An 11,895-nucleotide genomic window follows, 5' to 3' on the forward strand; every position below is an offset into this window, starting at 1 on the left:
AATTAACCTAAAGGAAAAAAAAAAGGTTTTGACACATTCTTCTAAGATTTGTCAACTTAGGGGGGGGGGGAATCAAGTGAAAACATAAACATTCGTTCCTCTTTCAGACCAGAGAACGTTGTCGTTGTCGTTACAAAACAAGTTTCCGTACGACTTGGAAGTCTTTAATAAAGATACTTGGGGCAAAACAATTTAAAATTTAGCTCAAGGTTGGATACACCAAGTGAAGTTAGCAGTTCGTCTCTAGAAATGACTTGACCTACATTACGAAAACTTGATTTGTGCTGAGGGGGAAAAGTGTGAAATGGAGAAATTGGACAAACGGAAGTGAGTTATGCTCATTTTAAATAGCAACTGTGGTAAATAAAAATCGAGAAGCTCATTTGCACTTTTAATTCTGGCATTAAAAAAAATATATATTTATTTATTTTTTGTAGTCTTGAAATAGCTATATGCTGTATTTTCTTGAGAATTAAGTGCTTCAGTCACGTTGGTTTTTCACTTTAAATCATATTACAGCAAAAGGCTTATTTGATCATTTTTCATATGGACACTGAATGCAAAACATCAACATCGGTAGCAAAAACATCCATGGTCCGAAAATATCGACATTGATGATAGCATCCCCTACTTTTAGCATAATAAAGAAAGGAAGTTCCATATTGTGGAAAACAATTTCCGAATAACAAATTAGGGGCTGTCCAGAAAAAAAAACACTGGCCTGTGGCGTGGAAGCGCAAAATGCTACCACTGAGGCACTGGGCTTCAATATGCATTTGAACTTATTAAAAATCTACTTATATTTTAATTGAAAATTATTTAATTGAAATGATTTATTATTTTTTGCTAATTCTGAAAATACCGGTATTTTACCTCAGCAAATACCGGTATTATGAAATTGCCAAGTTGCTCAAAATACCGGGTTCGGTATTACAATCACTATACCTACGTATTGAATGTCTCAGTTAATTTTGATGCAATTCTTCAAATATTCTGGAAACAACGACGAATGCTTATACTGATCACAGATCTATTAAATTTAGGAGGGTTTTCGATTAGCAGATGAGCAAAGCGAGATATGTAAAGGTTGAGGTTCATAATAATGCTCGGGTGAATTAAAGTCGTTTTTGGCGACACTCAGAAATTAATTTGAATTCTGAAATTTTGAATTAAAATTATGTTTTTCGCAATCACGAGTTGCGACAGGACCCTACTCATTGGTAACTCCCACTCGCTTGTTTCTAGAAACGGTTCCTGTCCCTCCTCTTGGGCGGTTACGTGTGTATAGTTGTGTATGTGTAGGTTTGTGTGTGTGCATAGAGCTGTGTGTATGCACATTGGCGTGTGTGTAGGTGTGTAAAGGCGCGGTGTGTGTATGTGTGTGAATGTGTATTAGCGTGCCTGTGTGTATAGGACATGGACGCCACCGACCAGGAGCAGCGACTACCGGGAGGAGCCGCGCCAGGGGGGGGGGAGGACGGTGGTGTTGAAAAAGGAACCGAACATTAAGGACGGTCAAATGAAAACAATTAGCAATCGTGATTGCTCAAAAAATCAAGTGAAATCATAAACATTCATTCCTCTTTCAGAGCAGAGAATGTTGTCGTTACAAATTCCTGTTCATAAATGATGTTCCACTTCTTACCCCTCCCCATTCTTTTTCACACAATGTCACGTTTTTCACCAAAGTGTCGCCCTCCCCCTTTGTCATATGTTAGACCAGGGCCGCGCCGTCCCTATGTGCAAGGTCGTGCTGCGCACGACGGCGCCAGAGTCAAAAAAGCGCCAAGCGCTACTGATCAAAAAAGCTCTAAATGAATTGGGGAAAAATAAACACCCTCAAACCAAAAATTAAAAAAAAAAAAAGAATTATTTATTATATTTAATGGGGGCGGTGAAATTATACACTGCTCATTGAAAAAATCAATCGGTCTCGCTGAGAATCTAAAAGGAAAAATTATAGCCTTGTAGTATCTAAACATGTTGTTCAAAAGCGCAAGCTTTTACGCTGAAAGTACTTGATACTAAGAAATGTATACATTAGCCACGAATGCTATTTCGGTATTGCTATTCTATAGTACACAAGGTTGAGCATACGAGGCGCAAGAAATTTGCTATACACCATTTTAGTTCGTGCGGTGAATATCTTGTATTATAATTTGTGCAATTATAATCTTTTCGTAATTTTTAATTCATAGTAATTCCACTGCTTCTTGTTATCGCATATAAAAAAGTACGGTAAGCACATTTGCCTATTATTTAGGTTAGCTTTTCAGTTTAGAAAAGTAACGAATTGACTATAGTTACACGATTCTCCTCCTCCTCCTTTTATTTAACTATTCGTGTATTAAATTTTTAAAAATGCTTTGGAGAGACTATGTATTTGTTTTCGATATTAAATTTAATACATGAAATACACCGCCAGTTCAGTCATTCCAACCGAGGACTGCATTGTCGCGCTTATTAGTACTTGTCAGCCCGGGATAGGAAAGTGACTGAGCTGGAGGTGTATTTCCTGTATTTCTGCCTGAGATAAGGCATATATATATATATATATATATATATATATATATATATATATGGCTATAGAGCGGTGACTTGCTGAAAATTAAATTCAATGCCTTTTGTAACGGTTCCGTATTGTAGAATTTTTGACTTAATGTTTTCTTTTTCCAAAAACGCATTAGCATATCAAAGGCAGGGTTCGTCAAACCGGGCACACCCCGAAAAAAACCCGCTCGCTTTTTGTCGGGCAGGCATACTTGAACAAACCCACTATCTCCGTAAAGTGACTTTTCACAATTTTCTACATTTTCTTCAGAAACAAACTAAACATTGATCAATACCAAGTCCAGAAATAGACATCTTTCTTTTTTTCTGAATAATATATCAAATACTAGAAATTTAAGCTGCATAATAGACGTCCCCCCCCCTACTTTTTTTGAAGTACTTATTAGACTTAAAAAAGCAATAATTATTTCAATCAAATTCCAAGATTTTTTTTTTTTTTTTTTTTTTTATTGTGGGTTAAAATTCTTTAACTGAAACTGGCCATCTCTTTTTTTTAACAGCAGCTCAATGCGAGGTTTCCCCCCCCCCCCAAGAGAAAAAGTTAAGATTTAAAAACCAATTTCGATAGCCCCTCCCTTATATCCGCCCTCACTCGAAATAACTTCGGGATGGGAAGAAAAAACGTATACTGTGATCCAAAATTAAAGATTTACAGATTGTTTTTCTTTTGATAAATTAAATGCCAAACGTATTTTTTTCCCATATTACATTTGTCTACAAAACCTCATCCCACGTGTTAACTATATTTTGTTCGAATGTTACTGCATTAAGGCGCTCAAAAGACATTTGCACGACGGCGCCGATCAGGCTTGGCGCGAGCCTGCATGTCAAGCTATTTTAATAACATGTTCTTTTCAAAAAATGCGTAACGTCACACTTCTTGTTACCCCCTCCCACCCCTTTTTAAAAATTCCCCAAACCCCCTCCTCCCCTCAAAGCGCGACATCATATGGACTGCCCCTTAGTTCGTTTTCGTGGTCATTTTACTGATAATCCTAAAAAAAGAAAACTTAAATCCGGTACAATCGATTTTATAAAACGCTAAATTTCCTCTTTTTTTCCCCTCACTCTCTCGATATGTTATTTTTCACGAAGTATTTTGACACTTACTCTTTCCCATTTGTCTTATAAAGTCTTCGGGATCAACAGAGATGAGCTCACGATCTCAGGAAAAGTTCTGAACACGCCATTTCTATTTTTGTATTTGGCGGCAACCTTGAGAGGGACAAGTGAGTCATTTGTTTCGAATTTATTAAAATGAAAAAAAAAAAAAAAAGAAAGGAAACGCAACGTGTTAAAAGGCAGTGCAAAAGAAAAGTCACGAATAAATGTTTCAATCAAAATTTTGAAAATCCAATAACTAGTACATATTTTCATTTTGACAATTAACACGATCTAGCATTGTTTTTGTTTCTTACAACAGCAGTGCCCTCCCCCTTCCCTAGATACAATACCATAGAATACTAACTAGTTAAGGCCCCCAGAAGAACGATGGTACCCAGGGGTGGCAAATAGGGGGGGGGGGCGAGAGGGGGCGGTTGCACCCCTAAAATTTTCACTAAGAATAATAAAAAAAAATGGGTAAATTCAATTTAGATAACCTGCGAGTATGTTACGATGGTGCAAATGGAATGAGATGCCCGTACAGTATTGAGACTGCGCCTTTTTATGCGTAAACTCCATGTCATTTTACAATAATTTTTATGCTCATATTATAACTTAATGTTTAGCTGTTAAGTGTTCATTGATGCCTTGTACTAGAAATACATTTTAGCAACTCGATGCTTTCATGGAAATATGCTTTCATCTGCTATTTTTGAAAAACATCGGACATCAAAAAAATACTTTCACATCAACAAGTACATCGTGAGGCTCTTTACTTAACCATCTCTGAGTGACACAAGATGATATTCAAGAGTTGAGTCTATAAAAGACCCCTGGAAGAATTACTGGAAAGCGACCTTTTCATTGATAGAAAATCTGATGTCCTTTTAATATGTATTATGACTTTGTTTGAATTTTTAGCCTACTTTCCCAGTAAAAGTCAGAAAAAGAAGAAAAAAGCATGAAAGAAGGCTTAATGCATCTTAAAAATATCGCAAAAAACAAAAAAAAGTCAGAAATAAATAAAATAAATAAATATTGAAAAATTAAAAATTGGAAAGTAGGGTATTGAGATGGGAAAAAATGTCTGTCGGTCTGTATGTCCCCCCCTAATAACTATTGAATAAATAGTCCGATTCGAACAAACTTTTTTTTGTTCGAAAGATCTCGGCGAGGACACCTCATTCTCATATTTCACTTTTTGATTTGAACTATTTTTTGTTCAATTCTGAACAGTTCAAAAAAACTTAACATTAGCGCCTACGGGGAAATTCAATTTGTATATGCCAGGGGTATTTCAGATTGACGAAGTTTCAATGTAAGTATAGGGAAATTTATGTAAAATGTTAATTTAAGTTACAATTTTTTAGCTGGTATGTGTTTTTCTCTCAGCTTGGCTCATCTCTAGCACATTTTTGTAATCGGCTATGTGTTTACATTACGCAGTACAAATTAACCCTGTTTTCAAGGGACACCTGTAAATCCTTTTAATGAGTTAAAATATTAAAATCAGTGAAAAAGAATGATGAAGGCTTTTAACTATGCAAAAAAAAAAAAAAAAAATCTGTACCAGTTGCCTTAAAATTCTCTGAACATGGATTTTCTTCAGGTAATTTTAGATTCAGTGACTATTTGAAATAATTCTTTGAAAATTAAACTTCCTACATTTTTGCAGGAAAAAGATTCGCTAAGTTTTTTTTGGAAAAAATACTGTTATAACACCACTTTTTTTATGAAGATAAAACAGGTGCAATACATAAACAACAAATTTCAAAAAAATTGTTTTATTACAGAAACTTTAAACAATATTATGCAAAGTGTTTTAAAAAATTACACTTAACTACCACAATTCACAAATCTATGAATGCTAATAGACACAAAACATCTATGTTGGAATGAACAGTAACTACATTTATTAAAGTTTAAAAACTACAAGCGAAACATGTTAAACTACAAATACAGAATGCAATTCTCCAAAGAACAGGGGCTTGTAAAGGATTAGGGAAAGGAAAAAAAAGCATATGCCAGACTTGGTCCCCAAATTATACGAGACAAGTTCACACAGAAAAAATTAAAGCAAGCTTCAAATTTACAAGCAAAATGCAACATATTCCTGTAAGTCTGCATTAAAATGCTCAAATGATACACAAAAGCCGCCAACTTCTTTTAGCACAAAGTTTTAAAAGGGGGAAAGAGAAAAGCCAAAGTACTTTGGAAAGTTAAGTATGGGGAAATTCAAGAGCCCCTTCTTTTAAGAGGTGTCAAAGTCCAAGAATAGTAAATAGATGACTTCCAAACACTCCCGTGAGATGGCAGTAAAGTGACAATTTAGCCCTCTTCGATGATGTAGATCATGCACATTGTATCTTCACTTGCATTGCTGGGAGCAAGCTTATGTCCTGGGGCCAACATGGAGAAACCGAGGAACATGAAAGTGCGCACTAATGCAACTGGAAAGAAAATTTAATTTTAAGTAAACTGTTGCTGCATCAAAATTTTTACATACTTGGTCCACGTGATTCCTAAACAATAATTTGAAATTCGTTGGATGTAAGAGAAAAAGCTCTCCCAATAAATGTATAAAGGTAATTATTGAAAAGTATACAAACAGTCACTATATTATATGTACTAGAATTAATAGCAGTAGAATAAAACCAGAACCTTTGGGTTAGAATCTAATTCAAAACATGCTTCAGAGATTTAAAAAAATAATCTGTTAAATTAAATATGACAAAAGAATGATCATGAGATGCAAATACTGTAAATATACTATTAATAAAGACAAGACAGTTGAACTACCTACTTTACATAACTACAAATGGATTTAGCAAACCAAAAATGCTCTAACTAAACCTATTAATTCTCTTAAATCTTCCATGCTATTTTAATATAATTTTCTAAACTTTTTTCATTGAAAAAATCTCAAATCTTTACAAAAAGGAATACATTTCGGACTTTCATTCATATTGCATTTCAAATAGCATTATGCGAAAATGAGTCTTGTTCTGGTGGGTTTTGAGTACTTTATCAAGAGCGATATTTGGTTTTTGTTGAAAATTGATTACATCGCTACAAACCTCTACTTGTTCCAAATAATTATAGCAGCCAAAAAACTACATATTTTAAGTTTTTATAAACACTTGAAATCACTTAAATGCGAACATTTTCTTTAGGTGTTTGGTTCACTATACATCAATTATAAACATAGAAATAATTCTCTAAAAGCAATTATTGACAAAGACATTGCAAAACAATAAGCATAAAAAACTATTAAGCTGTCAGAATTTGAAATTAACTTTGATCTTTTTAAAAGGTAAAATGATAAAGGGTTATGAGGATCCAGTGTTGGACCTAGTGAACTTCATTTTTAAAGTATAAATAAACGGAAATGTGGAGCAAAGCGAAACATTTACAATTTTTAATACCACCTATCTGGTAATATTTTAACTTTGTAGTAACACAGTCTATTCCAATTGGGAAAATGTTTATGATAATGCAAGCAATTTTTAAAAACTGATACTCAATTATATCTTTCTGCAACTCCCAAATTATTTGTATAATAATAGAATGATCTTATAAAAACTTTAAATACTAAACTGAAACCTACTAATAATCTGTGCAATATTTACAGAATATTACGCATTTTTTTATTTAAAATATTTTGTACAGTTAGCCAAGTGCGTACAGGGCAAAATGAAACAGTTCATTTAATTATGCAATCATTTTTAAAATCACTTGCATATTCATTTAGTTATTCATTCATTCACTTATTTTCTCATTCAATCATTATTTTAGTCACTCATTTTTCTAGTGAATTTATTCATTTCTAGTTTCATCTGTTCATTAATTTGAGCAAAGATAGTGCTAATAATCAAATATTTCAATAGGTACATTTTATTTTTCACTTTAACTTATGACAAAAAAAGGTGATCTTTTAAAATTTCTTTTTAAAGGTACATATCTACTAAAATAATTTTTCAATGCAAGTTTTATTCTAAAATTAAAGGATCTTTTCTAATGAGCTGCATTGTTCATTTTGAAAAGGATAAGTTATTTGAACCATTTCACTTAACCCTAACTCTCTTACAATAACTTTTTAACAATTTGTGATTATTTTATGGGGGTGGAGATTTTGTTAAGACATCTTTGCATCAGATCTTGCAAACTCAAGAGGCTTTAATTTGCGTTATAAAGTCGAGGTAGTTTTCTGCTTCTGGGAAAAGGAGTGATTAAATTTAAGCCAATCTGTAGGCTACATGCAGCGAAATTAACCCCTGGTAACAAGGGTTTTTAACGATAAAATGTTGCAAAGCTTCAGGATATAAGCAGCATTGTAAGCTTAGTTCCATTGACTACTTTAAAATACACTCAAGACTTATTTTTTTCCCCCCAATATTAATAAATACCGACATCATACCTGCCAACCTCCGAGAAAAAAAAATCAAAAAATCCGGAAGATTTTTTAATTTTTATCCACAAGATTTTAACGCAAAATAAAATCAAACAGGACCCCTATCCTCTTTACATTTAACAATATATTAGTTATGAATTTCATATCAATTGAACTTACTTTCGTTTAGTAAATATTACTTTTATTGCTTTCGTTAAAAGTTTGGAAATAACATTTGGTACTCATTTTAAAAAAAGAACAAAGCAAAAACAGCTCGAACTGAGAGAACGAGAAGATAATCGGCGCCGAAATTGTGCCCCTAGTTGCCAGGCGCGACGCTTGCTTTGATTGGATCCCGATGAAGTCATGCGCTGTATCACTCCGTGACGTCATAATCTTGCCTCACTTCTTCTCGTGCCATTCTCCTACGGCAACCTTTCCTTGGCTACTTGGCCTAAAACGGGGTGCCGCATTCCACAAAAGAATCGTTAGCGCCAAAATTGGCGAGATACAATTTTTTTCCTACAAAACGTGAAAAATCCGGAAGATTTTGCTCATAACCGGAAAAACGGAAAAGGACAAAAATCCGTAAAACTTCCGGGAAATCCGGAAGGCTTGGCAGGTATGTGACATACACTAACTTTCCACTGAACTTTGATTGTTCTAAAATATGTATAATTTCAGGTCTGAATTTGAAAGAATAAATAGGCTAACTCTATATAATACTTAATTTCTTCATTCATATTCCCAAACATATTTAAAAAAATCGGCTCTGTAAGCTAAATTCAAATATGCATCATCAAAACAGGCAACCATACCTTTATCTGGTCTGCTTTTTCCGAAACATACAATGACATGTGAGCATTGTAAATCATCTTCAGCAAATTCCAAGAGAGTCAAAAATCTAAAAATTAGAATGTAACATTTCAAGCTAAAATTCAAAATGTCCAACGAATTGAAAACTCTAATAATAACAACAATAATAATAACACTATTGCATGGAGCAAGGAGGATGATTCAGATGCATTTTTCAAAGTTAAATACAAATTATAGTGCCTTAATTTTATTTAAAAATCCAACTACCAAAAGTTAAAGCTGTTAAGTAAGCCTTTTTATTTTGAACAAAAGACAAACCTAAAAATTTTAAGCTATAAAGGCAAACCATAAGGTTTTTTTTTTTTATCAAAAATGTTAAAGAGTTAAAATCTGCATTATGTTTCAAGATTAAAAGGGAAAAAACAAAATTTTTGAGGAGCAAGTCCAAATTATTTGGCAGATAATGAAAGAGGTTTCTAACAATTAGAATTATTCGGAATCGGCAGATCTAATATAAGCAGAATTAATATTGATTAAGTACATAGATTACATCTCAAATTTGCATTCAAATATTTAAAATTTCCAGAAATTTTGAAGCAGTGGGAAAAACAGTTCGTTTTTTTTCCGAAAAAATCAATTGAAAAAATGGAGCAGTATTTTTTTACAAATAAATAGGGTTCTCTAATAGTTATACTTTCTTAGAGCATACAAAGATAAAACTTTAAATGTATTCTGGCTAAGTTTTATTTCTCTCCACAGAAATATGTGCAGAAAATTTTTACTATTGAGAAGTTCTGTTAGTAACTACCAGTGGCGTTCCTTGCTCGAAATTTCACAAACATGCTAACAAGTCAAATCAGTCTTTAATCCCTTGCGCATGAAAGTTAACAAAAGTTCAAGATTTGATTTTCCAGATCTCCTAGCAGCATTGATTCAACTAATTCAAATTCTGACTTGGAATAAAAGTAATATTTAATTCCAAGTTCACTGAACTTTGAAATTTAAAGCAACATTTTGATTTGTTAGCATTGTACTTCACTAGCTGAATGTTTGCAAACATACTAAGCCCTGCCACGCTTCACTGTGGCTCAGTCCAGTGTATGAGGGGGCAGTGCATAAATTACTTTTTCTTTTATTGACATTTTGACCCTCCCCTCCCTTAGTCAAAACATGTCATTTCACCTCACTTGTCGTATGTCAGGATATTTTTCAAACATATTTCCATCAAAAACTGTGTGATGCCTCATTTCTAGTTACCCAACCTTGTCACAGACGTCACACTTCCACAAACCCCTTTTCCCCTCAAAGTGCGACATTTGTGGATGGCCCCTAAGAAGATCATGTGGCATACACGTGAAGGATACTGCGGTTTTCAACAAAATTCATGTTTGTTTTTCTTTGGAAAAGTATCTTTTTATTAATTATTTCCATGCCTGGCTGGGAATGTAAACACATACCCAATTTAATTATAATTTCGGAAACTGAAAAAGAAAAATCAAAGCCTTACGATTCCTTTGATCCATCGGTCATGCCACTGTCTGGTACAGTGACATAAAGCCTCCGTTTCCACAAGATAGAGTTCCATTGTTGCACTTTCGAGTCCGTGAGTTGGAAGTTGAAAACCAACACCGCGGCCTCATTGACAGACTGTTTTGTCACTTCATCCCACTATAAAAACATAAATATTAATAGAAGTGAGACAGATCAAATCTAACAATAATCAGCAAAATGATCTAAAACCTTCATTATTAATATACTCTTTATCAAAGAAATATTTCCCAAGCAGCATGAGAAAAATAACATTTTACTGCTATTTATATTTTCTTTCTTTCTAAAATATATTTGAAACTTTAAATATTTATTACAGGCATGAGGGGGTTTCTACTTTTAATAACATCTCAGCAGTTTAATATTTTTTTTCTTTAAATTAAGTTTCAAGCTTATCATCATACACCATTTGAAAGCTAAACTGAAAATTTAATTTTAATTTTTTAGAACTTTTTGTAATTTTAAGAAATAATCTCATTTATATAAATAATAGCAATGTACAAAACCTCTATTTTCAAAAGTATTAACATTCTAACCGATGTTGGTATTCATACATTTTGCCAATGCAGCAATTTAGGGTAATTTGGAATTGTATGGATTAACTTAAAACGCTTCATATTCTTGAATTCAAAAGAAACTAGAAAGCCCAATGTCTATATAACTGGCAAGGTTATAATAAGATTTCCACTTTTTACTTCATAAAATAGTTTGGCAACACAGCTAACTAACTGTAGGTGTAAATACAATAATTCTAAAGTTACTTTTAGAAAGCTACTCTTGAATGCAGGTTTCAAGTTCTTGAAATCTCCTGTTCTACATGTTAATTTTCTACACAGAATAAATTTAAAGAAATCTCAAAATGCTATGAAATAATAGTTTCAATAAAAACTATAAAATATTAAAATATTCCAATTTATTGTTTGTACTTTAATAAAATAATTTATTACATCCTATTTCTCACATGGTGAAAGTTACCCAGAATGACAGGATAAATTTGAAATGAAATTGAATAAATATTTCATTTTGTATAACGTTTTTAATTGAAGTACTATTTCTTAATTTTGGATAACTCCATATTACTTATAAGAGTTTCTTCTATTTTATACCAATAGATAAGAGTTAAAATTTGAGTGAAACAGTTAAAAAAAAGGAAAATTGGAAACAATGATATCCTGTATACAAGACGCACACAAAAACCATGAATTTTTTTTTTTTTTGCACTGCAAATATTATTTAATACATGTGAACTATCATTTTTGTGCAAATTTCCTTCTAAATTTTTATCGATTTAAAGCCCAGCATGGCAAACCTAATTATACAGGGGGAAAAAGTAGAGTCTTTATCTAGTCAGTAGACTTTTTCAAAGCATTCTTAAAGTTATTTTTCTATCTGAGTTTTATTTTTAGAAAAAGAAAATTTTAAAACAAAATAATAACTTTCTAACTACTGCAAAAAGAACTATGTTG

General features: G+C 32.7%; 1 long non-coding RNA gene across 1 annotated transcript; it reads right to left on the bottom strand.

Annotated features, from left to right (window-relative positions):
- Positions 1–5,443: 5,443 nt before the first annotated feature.
- On the bottom strand, positions 5,444–10,545 carry LOC129222326 (uncharacterized). The gene is made up of 3 exons (XR_008580582.1): positions 10,389–10,545; positions 8,884–8,969; positions 5,444–6,125 (listed from the first exon to the last, which is right to left on the bottom strand). It is a non-coding gene; the product is annotated as an uncharacterized LOC129222326 (long non-coding RNA).
- Positions 10,546–11,895: the final 1,350 nt, after the last annotated feature.

This window comes from Uloborus diversus, chromosome 5 (genome assembly GCF_026930045.1).
Source record: "Uloborus diversus isolate 005 chromosome 5, Udiv.v.3.1, whole genome shotgun sequence".
In the NCBI taxonomy this organism is placed as follows: Eukaryota; Metazoa; Arthropoda; class Arachnida; order Araneae; family Uloboridae; genus Uloborus; species Uloborus diversus.